The sequence below is a fragment of the Apium graveolens genome, chromosome 6 (assembly GCF_009905375.1).
Source record: "Apium graveolens cultivar Ventura chromosome 6, ASM990537v1, whole genome shotgun sequence".
Taxonomy (NCBI): Eukaryota; Viridiplantae; Streptophyta; class Magnoliopsida; order Apiales; family Apiaceae; genus Apium; species Apium graveolens.
This window is the reverse complement of record NC_133652.1, coordinates 252,819,525-252,833,741: the sequence shown is the minus strand read 5'-3', so window position 1 is coordinate 252,833,741 and position 14,217 is coordinate 252,819,525. Positions and strand designations below refer to the sequence as shown.

Genomic DNA, 14,217 nt, shown 5'->3' with positions numbered 1-14,217 from the left:
CTATCTTTCCATTCCTGTTCTTTTTCTTCCTTTCTGTATTCTCAGTCTTGACTTCCTTGACAGGTGCCTTAGGATCTTGGTTAACCATGGGCTTCTTCTTTCTTTCAGTGGCAGGAGTGGTTTCTTCATTTTTCATTTCTTTATCTTCATCTGCAAGTTCTTTCTTGATGACCAACTCCTCTTTATTGAAATTGATTTCACATGCCTTGAACAAAGGTGAATCAACTTTTCTCAGCATAGTTGGGATAATTTCATTTACAGTTGTTTTTCCCTTGTCACCTTCATTATTCTTGTTACTATTTAAGGCATCATAGTCAAGGCCAATAGCTATGTTATCATATGTCTTGTTCTTCTCATGATACTGACCAACTAACTAAGAAGCATTCCTGAAAGATTTCAACTTCACTTCATTCTTCTCTATCTTTTCCCTCAACACAGCCTTTATTTCACTAGCACACTTCAACTTGTTCTTTAAGTATTCATTTTCCTGCTTGATAGTTTCAAGCTCAACAAGCTACAGTTCTAAATTTTGTTTCTCAATCTCAAGCTTCTCATTTATCTTTGACAGCCTACTCACTTCCTCAGTAGCTTCCACCTTGATTGTGTTTATATGAAACATATCTACACTAATCTTTTCAACAATCTCCTTATATTGACTAGCATTTAAATCAATAGTGGTTAGAGTTGGTACCTTTGATTTTGAAGTAGATGATTTTCCATGCTCAAGAGCCATTGGTTCATAGTTTCCAACATCTTCATCCTCATCATCATTATCAGTATCATCCCAACTTTTGCCTTCCTCAATATAAGCTTTTTCAGACTGTTTATTCAAGAGAGCTTCATACTTTGCCTCCAACTCCAAGTATGCCTTGTCCTTCTTCACCTTCTTGGGCTTCTTGCATTCAGTAGCAAAGTGACCCAACTCATCACAGTTGAAACACCTTATCTTTGATATGTCCACATATCCAGTTTTGTAGCCACCTTTCTTAGATGAGTTATACTGAGCTTTTGGTTTCCAATTATTGCTGTTGGAAGACTGTCCCTTGTTCGTGAGAAACCTTCACTTCTTGACTCTTATGTTGGAAAATTTCCTAGTCAAGTAAGCCATGGATTGGTCCATTTCATCTAGCTCATCCAAGGTGTAGTATTCATCTTCCTCTAGTTCCAAAACAAATTGCTTCTGAGGTCCTTTGCTCTTTTTTTCCACATCTTGAATAACTGAAACTTGATCATTTTGCTCATCTTCACTTTCTTCACTGTCATGTACAACCTAGGCACTGGAACCATCGACCACATGTCCATAGTTTGCCTTTAATGACTTTCTTTGCAGCATCTCAAGTTTATAAGTTTTCTAGATTCCATACAGAACTTCTAGTGTCATTATGCTTAGATCTCTTCCTTCTCTAATGGCTGATATCTTCTATTCAAGATGGTCAGGAAGAGCTAGCAGGAACTTCAGATTAACCTCCTTAGCTTCATAATATTTATCATGTAGCTGCAAGTTATTTATTAATTTATTTAACCTCTCAAAAACTTTAGTTATTCCTTCTTTGGGATTTGCCATGAATCCCTCAGACTAAGACACCAGTATTCTCCTTTGGTTGGATCTAACTTCCTCTATACCTTTACACAAAATCTCTATTTTCCCCCAGATCTGTTTAGTTGTGTCACAGTTGACAATGTTGTTGTACATGACATTGTCAAGTGACTCTATTAGAATTAATTGTAGGCCATTATCTAGAGAGACTTTCTCCTTCTCAGATTCAGAGTATTTTAAAGGGTCTTTAGGTGTATAATGAGTTGGGATGACCATGTCTCCATCTATGGATTCATCTACCCTTTTCATTGGGGTGAAAGGGACATTCTTGAGAATCTAGATATATAATGGGTTGTCCATCCTTATGAACAACATCATTTTATTTTTCCTGAGTGTATAATTGATTATGTCAAAGGCTGGTATCTTAATATTGCTTATCTTCTGTGCACTCATACTTCTAAGATCTTTATCTGTTTTCTTACAGATTTTGCTCTGGTACCACTTGTTAAATATTGAGTACAACACAGGGGAGGTGAATGTGTTTTCTTAATTTTTAGGCTTTTTCAAACTATTTAGATATGGTGAACAAAGCAGTCTAATTTTTAGAAATATTATGTTTAACCGAATTAGTAAAGCATGGATAATAAACACAGTATTTTCAAAACTCACTTAACTTTGTATTAAAATTAAGTATGTCTTACTATAAATTCATGGGTTCTTTGTAAGTAAATAACTAAGCTTCTATCTTGAGAGAGTACAAGAAAATACAGATCTGTTTGTTACACTTTTAAAACAAAGAACCAGCGTTTACTTTATAATTAGTAAACACAGGTTTACACAACATGCAATAAGATGTACTAAACCCTACTTTAAGTTATCTCTATAGCTTTCCATTTCTATCTTAGTGAATCCTTGCAAATCTTGTAGGTCTGTGACCTTCCTTTGTCAGTTAATCTTGGCCCTTGATCTTGTACTCTTCAAGCTGCTTTTGTAGACTTTTCAATCTAAGTGATTAGATCATTTGTTGATTGATAATCTTGAATCTTTAACTTGTCTGCATTCTGTACTTGAGGTTCATATCGAGATCTCCAATTTTTTGTATAGAGAACTGACATCTTAATAAGTATAATGGCTTATCGAGATCTCTGAGTTCTCTATAAGTGTTTTGACTTGTCGAGGTCTTTGATTTCTCTATAAGTGTCTTTGACTTATCGAGATCTCTGAGTTCTCTATAAATGAACTTGGCTTGTCAAGGTCTCCAAATCTCTGCATGTAGAAATGACTTTTCAATATCTCTGAGATCTTTATATGCATTTTGACTTGTCGATATCTTTGAGATCTCTAATGAGAAATTGACTTGTCGATATCTCCAATTTTCACATGTTCATTTGACTTGTCGATATCTCTGAGACTTCTCTATAAGCTATTTTGGACTTCTCGATAAGTCATTATGGAGTTCTCGAATGACTTCTCTATATGACTTAATTTGTGACTTGTAGATATCTTGACTTAGAACATTTTTCCTAAAATAGATTTATTCAACTCCAAGCTTCTTTACATTTTCTCTGAGGCATGATCTTGTTGATCTTCTTCCAGATTTTATTCTTAGGCTTGAGACTATTTACAGAAAAATACTTCAGTCTGATTTTTAACATTTTTATAGACTCAAGTAATACAATACAAAATACAAATTAAGACTATCATGTAACTAAATCTTAGGGTTGTCAATGTGACTTAGTCTTGTTATAATACAGGCATGTCTTGCATAACACTTTTCTCACATGCCTAGCCTTTTGTAGATGTCATAATAGAGAATAATAAGAAAATTTTCATTATCGATGAATGCTCGACGAACACTCACCACTCCAATTTTGACTTTTACTACTATGACGTCATGATGGGGATGACGTATCCGATATGCTTCCTGTTAGTCGCTAAACACGCGCTAATAATACACACAAGTATACGAGTTCGCAAGTAGTATAAGATATAAATCAAATTCGATCCCACAGAGACTGTATTGGTTAACTATCTAAATTACGCACCTAAGCAACAATGTATGGTTATTATTCAATGCCAAGACGATAACAAATTGAGATTGTTTATAACTAAGAATTATGCTAACTATTATAACTACAGGAATAAGATAGACTTTGTTAATATATATGATAAACATGGGATTCTAACTTCATTAAATACTTCATTCAATAGCCTTATTATTCTCAACCTTAGCATGCAATGGTGATGACACTAATCAGACAACACGAAACTGATAAATGCCAACTTTCGTTGCACGAGTACCATTCTACCAGACATCCACAAAAGAGATAGAAGCTGAATAGGCACCAATTATATTGAGACCCTATATGTCTATAGAATTTGACAACATAACGGTTTAAGCACAAGTTATCTATCTTGATTACATAGAGCAAGTAAAATGGTTAAAATTACCTACAAATCATGCATATAAATACATGAACCTATGCTAGCATGGCAAGTTCTAAATCCTTAAATTCACTTTCGCTTCATTAAGAATTAACACGCTATCTTATAAGTTCGCGATGCTCACAAGACGAATACGCACAACCATAACTAGAGTATCATACAATCACCACACACTAAGGCATCAAACAATTTAACTAAATAAATCTATAAATAAATCCGCTAGAACCCCACGATAATGATTAGCCCATAATCGAACTCATCGCCAACGTGGGTTCCAATAAAAACATGATATAGCAAACGTAGTCCTTTTACGAATAAATAAACCAAAGTACAATCAAGAATATAAGTTCGGCAAAACAAGAAATAAGCATCCAAATTACAACTCAAAATAAAGATTCAAAAGAATAAACTAGTTCGTCTTCGCCTTTGTTGAATTGTGCCAAAAGGTCTCTACCCGTCTTCTCCCTCCTTGATGTCTTTATATCTCTGAATATCTCTGAAAAATGACCTAAGTTATGTTTATATAGTCCATGCATCCCAGGAGTCCAACAATTTGAATTATAAAAGAATAAGGATTTTAATATCCCGACCCAGTGCGGCCGCGCGCTTCACCAGCGCGGGCGCGCTGCCTTTCTGTACTCCCGGCGCGGCCGCGCGCAACACCAGCACGGGCGCGCCTGCCTTCTGCCAAAACTTCATTTTTTCTTCTTCTTTATTCCTTGCAGCTTCGAGCCAATCTTTCAAGCTTTTATTCCAGCACGTCCTAAACACTATATTAACATTAAAACAATGCTAATTCACCTGATTCACGAAGTAAAGCCTGAAATGCAAAAATACTTGAAAACACGTTAAAATACAAATAACTTGAGTACAAATACACCACCTCAAAGCTTATTAAAGCATAAATAAGTGTCATAAATGCCACTTAACACACCCCCAAACTTGAATCGATGCTTGTCCTCAAGCATAAACAGACTCAAAGAACAAGAAATAAAAATGCATGAATGCAACTAATATGAATGCAACGATCCCCAAAGAATAACTAAACCAATAAACTAGCAACACCTCAGCAAATACAATTATTCGCATAAAGATCCATCAAATCTCACAAATCAATCTACACACCAGAGGCGTGCTTGTGTGCAAATGCTTACAGATATACTATTGCAACTAGATCAACAATCACAACTCACTACTTATCAAAACAATCGCAAGTTTATAAACAGAATAAAAGCTAGACTCAAAATAACTTATAACACTTCAATTCTTATATCGGAGTTAACATGGATTCACGCTTTTATTCACAACAAAACAACACAAATATGCTTATTTGATCGTGCAATGAGTGAGGTCCACAAAAGACTTATACAATAGTACCCATGTAGCGAGCGTTAGGTTAGCGGATCCCAGACTATAGAAGCATTAGGTCACTAGGCACAAAGTCCCCTAAGAACTTAATAACTCGAGTACTAAAGAGCCCACTCGTGATCAATTATACATAACACTTATTCTTTTTTTTCCTTTTTTTTCTATATTTTTTTTCTCAATTTCTGAATGAGTGCGTTTCGCTCCATCTCATTAAACCCTAAACTACTCATAAAATTATGAGCCGGCTACTAGCCAATTGACACCTAGCCACACAACTAGCAATTAAATTTAATTTCTCCAATTTCCAAATATCCATGTCTTTTATTATTAAGAGAATACCCTAAATTCTAAATATAAACAAGAGATTAAACCTCGACAAACCAACAAATCATGACTATGATCTAGCATTGTAGCAACCTATAAGACTTAGTGAAATACAAATGTCTCTAGCATGCAAATCAATCCAATAAGACTCAACATTACTAAATACAACATCACTACACTAGCATCAATATCACCAATTAATCGGAAACATTATCTAAGGGAATCATGATATAATGCAAATGCATGAAACTACATGAACAAAGTATCATAAGAACTACCAAAAATAAAATAAAATAAAATAAACTACATGGCAAAATATATGCAACTATATGAAATAAAACTATCATGAACATGCCAACTATATGAGACTCACACAAACATATTCCTTCAACTACTACCCCCAAACTTAAAATATTCACTATCCTTAGTGAAGGTAATAGTAAGGAATCAGGCATACCTACTCTAAATCAGAATCCTCATCCTCAAAGGGTGGAGTGTCAGGTGTGTCCGGAGGTGGATACACGGAATCCTCACCAAAAACTGGCCACTGAATGTCAACTCCGGTGGCTCTAAATGCAGTCCCAAGTGCTTGAGTGAGATCACGTGCAAAACGACTGTGGATGTTGTGCATCGCATCCCTCCTTCTCGCAAGATGCCTATACCGCATTGAACTCAAACCAGCTCCCATCTCTGCTCCTGCTGCCTCCCCCTGCTACTGTTGTTGCTGTGATGGACCGGCCTCCTCACCCAACTCGGCTCTCCAAGCCGCCTTGCTAGCCTGCTGTATACCATCGGCATATGACTGAGGGGCTGGACATCCTCCTGGTAGATGATCATAAGAATAACCAAGCCCCTTAGGAACGGGCTTCCCTCCATACCACTCAACCATGCTGTGCAGCGTAGAACTGTCAATAGGAGCACTGGGAATCTGAAGCTGCTCATGTGCGGGCCAATGAACACCAATTACCACACACAACTTCGTCACAATGGATGCATACAGAATCACTCCAGTAGTACCTCCTCTCAAAAACCTTAGGATCCCCTGATATATCACCATCCCCAAGTCAATGTAATCACCCTGCAGAATACCCCAAAGTAGACGAACACGCTCCACCTTAATCTCATGCACATGCGAAGATGGCATGATGTTAACACAAATAAACAAGTTCTAAGCCTGTGTAGACCTGTCCATGCATGAATAAGGGAACGTGGAGTAATCAGTAGTTCCCCTCTTGAACTTCCAATGAGTCTCAGGCACACAGAGAGTAGCAACTATGAGATCCAAATCGAAGTCTTCAGGAGTTTTATCATTTCAAGTGTCCTGACCCACCTTCCTCGCAGGCTGCTCAATCACTATTCAGATAGCCTCAGCACTGTACTCAACAGTCCTCCCCCTCACCACCGTAAAACCATTCTTCTCCACCTTGGCATTGGCATAGAACTCCCGCACAACACTCATGGGCACAGTAGCGTGACCCTCACAAAAAGGAACCCAACCCATCTCCAAAATCATTTCCAAAATCATCTCCAATAGCCTACCATCTTTTCCTGATGGCAGAAATCCTCTCTTCTTAACAATAGGCTTCGAGAGAAGCCTCGTGTACTCCTCCTCAACCTCAGGAGTAGAGAACCTGGGCCTCACACCACTCGCAGTAGAAGAATCGGTGGTGCTGCTTCCAACTTGAGTTCTCTGTCTTTTGGGTGCCATCGGATTGAAAAAGAGCGAATAAGAGCTTATGTGTTTATAGAGAATATGTGAATTGGTGGAGAAGATGTATGCAAGTGTATATTTTTATAGGTGGAGGGGTGTGAATTTGATAAGGAACAGAAGTGGGAATTGATTATGGGAATCGTGGGAATAATGGAATTGATTAGGAGAGGGAATTATGGTATGTGAAAGAGTAAAAATCGGGTTAGAATTGATTTTGGAATTAAAATCCCGATTTTCTCTAATAAAACTATTGTTTTTATTTTTTTCTGAACAGGGACTCGGCGCGGGCGCGCGCTAGGACAGCGCGGGCGCGCTCACATTCTGGAAAACCAGCGCGGGCGTGCGCTAGGACAGCGCGGGCGCGCTTGGCTACTGGAAAAATGGCGCGGGCGCGCGCTTGGCCAGCGCGGGCGCGCCCAGCTTATGTACTTAGCCCCGAATTTTTTCCTTTTTTTGATTTTTTTGTTTTTTTCTCTTTTCTTCTTGCTTCCTCTACCTACTAATGTATAACATACTTGGGTTGCCTCCCAAGAAGTGCTTCTTTTACGTCGCTAGCTCGACGTAGAATCTTGAGATCAAGTTGACAATAAAACGGCACTAACCACCTCGCGGTTTTCCGTATCACCATAATAATGCTTCAACCATTGACCATTTACCTTGAATGCTTGGCCCAGATCATTATCAAAAATTTCCATCGCTCCATGTGGAAACACAGTTTTGATTATGAAGGGCCCTGACCATCTTGACTTCAACTTTCCAGGAAAAAGACAGAGACGAGTGTTAAATAAAAGAACTTGTTGCCCTGGCACTAATTTCTTGAGCACTAGACCCCGATCGTGCCACCTCTTGACTTTCTCCTTGTACATTTTGTTGTTCTCATAAGCTTGAAGTCGAAATTCGTCAAGTTCGTTCAATTGAAGCATCCTTTTCTTTCCAGCTGTATCCAAGTCCAGATTCAAGTTCTTTAAAGCCCAATAAGCTTTATGCTCGAGTTCCACCGGCAAATGACACCCCTTACCATAAACCAACTGAAACGGCGACATTCCCAATGGAATCTTATAAGTTGTTCTATACGCCCAAACAGCTTCATCAAGCTTCAAAGACCAATCCTTCCTTGATGGACATACCACTTTCTCTAAAATGCCTTTTATCTCTCTGTTAGATACCCCAGCTTGACCATTTGTCTGAGGATGATAAGCCGTAGTAATGTGATGATTCACATTATACCTCTTCATCATGGCAGTGAACTTGCGGTTACAAAAATGCGACCCCTTATCACTGATTATGACTCTTGAAGTCCCAAACCTTGTGAATATCTGCTTGTGAAGAAAATTAAGCACGACTTTCACATCGTTCATTGGAAATGCCTTAACTTCAACCCATTTTGACACATAATCAACCGCCAACAAGATATACTGATTGTTGCAAGACGAGACAAATGACCCCATGAAGACAATTCCCCAAACATCGAAAACCTCAACCTCGAGAAGCACATTAAGAGGCATCTCATCCTTTTTAGTCATATTACCCACACATTGACATCGATCACATTTCAAAATGAATTGATGCGCATCTTTAAACAATGTTGGCCAAAAGAAACATACTTGAAGAACACGAGCTGCTGTCTTTTCTCCACCATAATGTCCTCCATAAGCTGTTGAGTGGAAATCTCGTAAGATCCCCCCCCGTTTCGCTGTAAGGAATACATCTCCTGATGATTTGGTCATCTCCAAGGTAGTTCACAATGTCTGCAAACTACAGCTCTTGTTCTCGCACTCCAAACAGCTGCTCGTCGGGAAAAGACTCATTTATCAATGTCTTATCCAATGAAGTAGCATTAGGATTCTCTAAATACGAGAGATGATCAGTAACTTGATTTTTAGTTCCTTTTCTGTCCTTGATCTCTAGTTCAAATTCTTGGAGCACAAGAACCCATCGAATCAATCTAGGCTTCGAGTCCTTCTTCGAGACGAGATATCGAATTGCACCGTGATCAGTGAAAACTGTCACCTTAGTCCCAAGTAGATAAGATCGAAATTTCTCAAAACCGTAGACAATAGCCAAAAGACCTTTCTCCATAGTAGTATAATTCAGTTGAGCACCGTTGAGGGTCTTACTAGCATAGTAGACCACATGAAATATATTGTTCTTCCTCTGCCCAAGAACTGCTCCAACTGCATAATCACTTGTATCGCATATCATCTCAAAAGGCTCATTCCAGTTAGGTGCGGTTATGACAGGTGCCGTGATTAGACTCTTCTTCAATGTCTCAAACGCTGCAAGGCACTCATCATCAAATTTAAAAGGAATATCTTTCTCTAGTAAACTGTACAATGGCTTTGAAATTTTCAAGAAGTCCTTGATGAAACGCCTGTAGAAACCCGCGTGACCAAACAAACTGCGAATTCCCTTGACAGAAATAGGTGGGGAGAGATTCTCAATTACCCCCACCTTGGCCATATCCACCTCAAGACCCTTACTAGAAACCTTGTGCCTGATAATTATGCCTTGACGCACCATAAAGTGACATTTCTCCCAATTGAGAACTAAATTGGTCTCAACGCACCTCTTGAGAACATGTCCAAGATTTTGCAAGCATTCATCAAAAGAGTCGCCAAAGACTGAGAAGTCATCCATGAACAGTTTCATATTCTGGCCAATCATGTCAGAAAAGATGACCATCATACATCGTTGAAATGTGGCTGGTGCACCCCACAGACCAAAAGAAACTCGTCTAAAGGCGAACGTACCGAATGGACACGTGAAGGTAGTTTTCTCTTGATCTTCTGAAGCGATACAAATCTGATTATAACCCGAATAACCATCCAGAAGATAATAGTACTCATGGCCAGCCAACCTGTCAAGCATCTGATCAATGAAGGGCAAGGGAAAGTGATCCTTCCTAGTGGCCTTGTTTAGCTTCCTGTAGTCCATACAGACCCTCCACCCCATGACTGTCCGTGTAGGAATAAGCTCATTCTTCTCATTTGCTACCACAGGAATACCATCTTTCTTTGGTACACATTGAACCGGGCTTACTCATGAATTATCAGAGATGGGATAAATGATCCCTGCATCTAGCCACTTCAGAATTTCCTTCTTTACTACTTCCTTCATGATTGGATTAAATCTTCTTTGTTGCTCGACTGTAGTTTTGCTACCTTCTTCTAGCAGAATTTTATGCATGCAGTAAGAAGGGCTGATTCCCTTGATATCTGCTATAATCCATCCAATTGCCGATTTGAACTCTCTCGGAATTCTCAAGAGCTTTTCCTCTTCGCTACCTGAAAGGTCAGATGCAATAATAATAGGCAGAGTAGATGCATCACCTAAAAAACCATACCTCAAATGTTCAGGTAAAGGCTTAAGCTCAAGAGTAGGAGCTTCCTCAATAGAAGGCTTGAGGCGTTTAGGAGCTTTGTTCAATTCTTCCATTCCAAGAGATTCAAAAGGCATATATATCTTCCTCTTCCAGGGAGACGCATTCAAATATTAAAATTGCTCATCCCCTTCATCATCTTCGCTGTCTAAATTTCCCAACAAGGCTTTTTCTAAGGCATCATACCTTAGCATTTGATCAAGTTCTGATGTGACCACCGAATCGACCAACTCGACTTTTAAGCACTCCTCATTATCAGTAGGAAATTTCATAGCATTGAACACATTGAAAGTCACATCCTGATCCAACACTCGTATTGTAAGCTCACCCTTCTGCACATCAATCAAGGTTCAGCCAGTTTCCAAGAAAGGCCTTTCCAAGATTATGGGAATCTTCTTATCCTCCTCGAAATCAAGAATGAAGAAATCAGCAGGGAAGATGAGTTTATCCACCTTGACCAAGACATCCTCCACAATATCTCTCGGATATGTAATGGAACGGTCGACCAACTGCAAGGTCATATAAGTTGTTTTGGGATCAGGTAAGTCCAATTGCTTGAAGATTGACAAAGGCATCAGATTGATGCTAGCTCCCAAGTCACATAAGCATCTGTCAAAAGATACTTTCCCAATAGTACATGGAATAGTAAAGCTTCCTAGATCTTTAAGCTTCGGAGGCAACTTCTGCTGCAGCACAACATTGCATTCCTCCGTGAGAGCGATAGTCTCTAAATCATCTAGCTTCACCTTTCGAGAGAGAATACCTTTCATAAACTTTGCATAACTAGGCATCTGCTCGAGAGCCTTAGTGAAAGGTATGTTGATATGAAGTTTCTTAAACACCTCCAAAAACTTCTCGAATTGCTTGTCCAGCTTTTTCTTCTACAGCCTCTTAGGAAAAGGCCATGGGGGATAGATCTGTTTCTCCCCTGTATTACCCTCAGGCAGAGTGTGCTCAATAGTAGTCTTCCTTGGTTCCACTTTTTCATCCTATTGCTTTGCTTCTTTCTTAACCCCAGCTTCTTCAGTCAACTCTTGAGTTTTTTCGGGATTCGCAACCTTCCCAGACCTCAAAGTGATTGTTTTTACCTGCTCCTTGGCTTCCTTCTTTCCTGATACTTCAGTATCACTTGGCAATGTACAGGTTGACGATTTATCAAGGCATTGGCAATTTGCCCAATTTGATTTTCCAAGGTCTTGATAGAAACAACTTGACTCTTGTACATGAGCTTCAACTCCTCTAATTCAGATTTTTCATGAGCTTGTTGCAGCTGGAGTTGTTGTTTTGGTGCATACTGCGGTTGCTGAAAACCAGGGGGGTTGTACTGCTTAGCTGGATACTGCTGATAAGACTGTTGAACCACATTCTGAGCATTACTCCAACTGAAATTAGGATGATTGCGGTTGTTAGGATGATAGGTGGCTGACACAGGTTGCTGCGATCGCTGGAAGTTGCTCACGAACTGAGCTGATTCATTAGAAATTGTGCACTGATCAGTCTCATGGGCACCAGCACAAAGCTTACAGACACTAGTGATTTGATTAACTTCATAATTAGCCAAAGTGTCAACCTTCATTGTCAAAGCCTTAAGTTGGGCAGCTATAACAGTTGCTACATCTAACTCCAGGATTCCTACTACTTTTCCCTGAGTCGGTCTCTGGGAAGGATTCTGGTACTCATTAATAGCCATCAGTTCAATAAGTTCACAAGCTTCATCGTAGCTCTTAGCCAACAAGGCTCCTCCTGATGCTGCATCAAGCATGGGCCTAGAAGTAGGACCCAATCCAGTGTAGAAATAGTTGATAATCATCCAATCAGGCATGCCATGGTGTGGGCACTTCCTTAGCATCTCCTTATATCGATCCCAAGCCTCACACAGAGATTCTCCAGTTTGCTGTGCGAACTAGGGCATTCCTGACTGCTGCAGTCCTCACCATGGGAACAAATTTAGTGAGAAAATTTTGAGCAAGATCTTCCCAAGTTGTGATACACCCTGCCGATAGATAGTGTAACCAACACTTAGCTTTATCCCTCAAAGAGAATGGGAAGAGTTGCAGCTTGATAGCATCTTCAGTCATACCATTGAACTTGAAAGTGTCGCAGATCTCAATGAAATCCCTGATGTGCATGTTGGGGTCTTCGGTAGAGAACCCCCAAACTGAACTGAGTTCTGTATCATCTGGATCGTGCTTGACTTGATCTCAAAAGTGTTAGCCACGATGGCTGGTCTAATGATGCTGGACTGAATGTCATTAATCTTAGGTTTAGAATAGTCCATCAAAGCCTTTAGATTTTCTGCTTGATCACCCATAGCTACTACAATTGGCTCTTCAACTTTCTCTTCTTCTTCTACCTTCTTTTCTTCCTCAAAAACTTCCCTACGAACTACCAAAAGTTCTTCCTCGGCTTTATCCAGTGTTTTCTTACGAGTACGCTAACGCATATGCATACACCCTCACTAGATCACCTAAAATAAAATAAGAAAACAAATAAGTAACAATTTCTGAGTCAATGAACTTTAAAGACCACTGATGGAAAGCACATAAACTAGTAATTAACACTGCAGTCCCTGGCAGCGGCGCCAAAAACTTGTTAGTCGCTAAACACGCGCTACTAATACACGCAAGTATACGAGTTCACAAGTAGTATAAGATATAAATCAAATTCAATCCCACAAAGACTGTATTGGTTACTATCTAAACTATGCACCTAAGGAACAGTGTATGGTTATTATTCAATGCTAAGACGATAACAAATTGAGATTGTTTATAACTAAGAATTATGCTAACTATTATAATTACGAGAATAAGATAGACTGAGTTAATATATATGACAGACATGGGATTCCAACTTCATTAAATACTTCATTCAATAGCCTTATTATTCTCAACCTTAGCATGGAATGGTGATGACACTAACCAGACAACACGAAACTGATAAATGCCAACTTTCGTTGCACGAGTACCATTCTACCAGACATCCACAAAAGAGATAGAAGCTGAATAGGTACCAATTATATTGAGACCCTATATATGACTATAGAATTTGACAACATAACGGTTTAAGCACAAGTTATCTATCTTGATTACATAGGGCAAGTAATATGGTTAAAATTACCTACAAATCATGCATATCAATACATGAACCTATGCTAGCATGGCAAGTTCTAAATCCTTAAATTCACTTTCACTTCATTAAGAATTAACACGCTATCTTATAAGTTCGCGATGCTCACAAGATGAATATGCACAACCATAACTAGGATATCATATAATCACCACACACTAAGGCATCAAATAATTTAACTAAAGAAATCCATAAATAAATCCGCTAGAACCCCACGATAACGATTAACCTATAATCGAACTCATCGCCAACGTGGGTTCCAATGAAAATATGATATAGCAAACGTAGTCTTTTTACGAATAAATAAACCAAAGTATAATCAAGAAT

At 38.9% G+C, this 14,217-nt stretch overlaps 1 non-coding gene across 1 annotated transcript; it reads left to right on the top strand.

Annotated features, from left to right (window-relative positions):
- Positions 1 to 12,584: 12,584 nt before the first annotated feature.
- On the top strand, positions 12,585 to 12,686 carry LOC141669067 (small nucleolar RNA R71). The gene has a single exon (XR_012553366.1). It is a non-coding gene; the product is annotated as a small nucleolar RNA R71 (small nucleolar RNA).
- Positions 12,687 to 14,217: the final 1,531 nt, after the last annotated feature.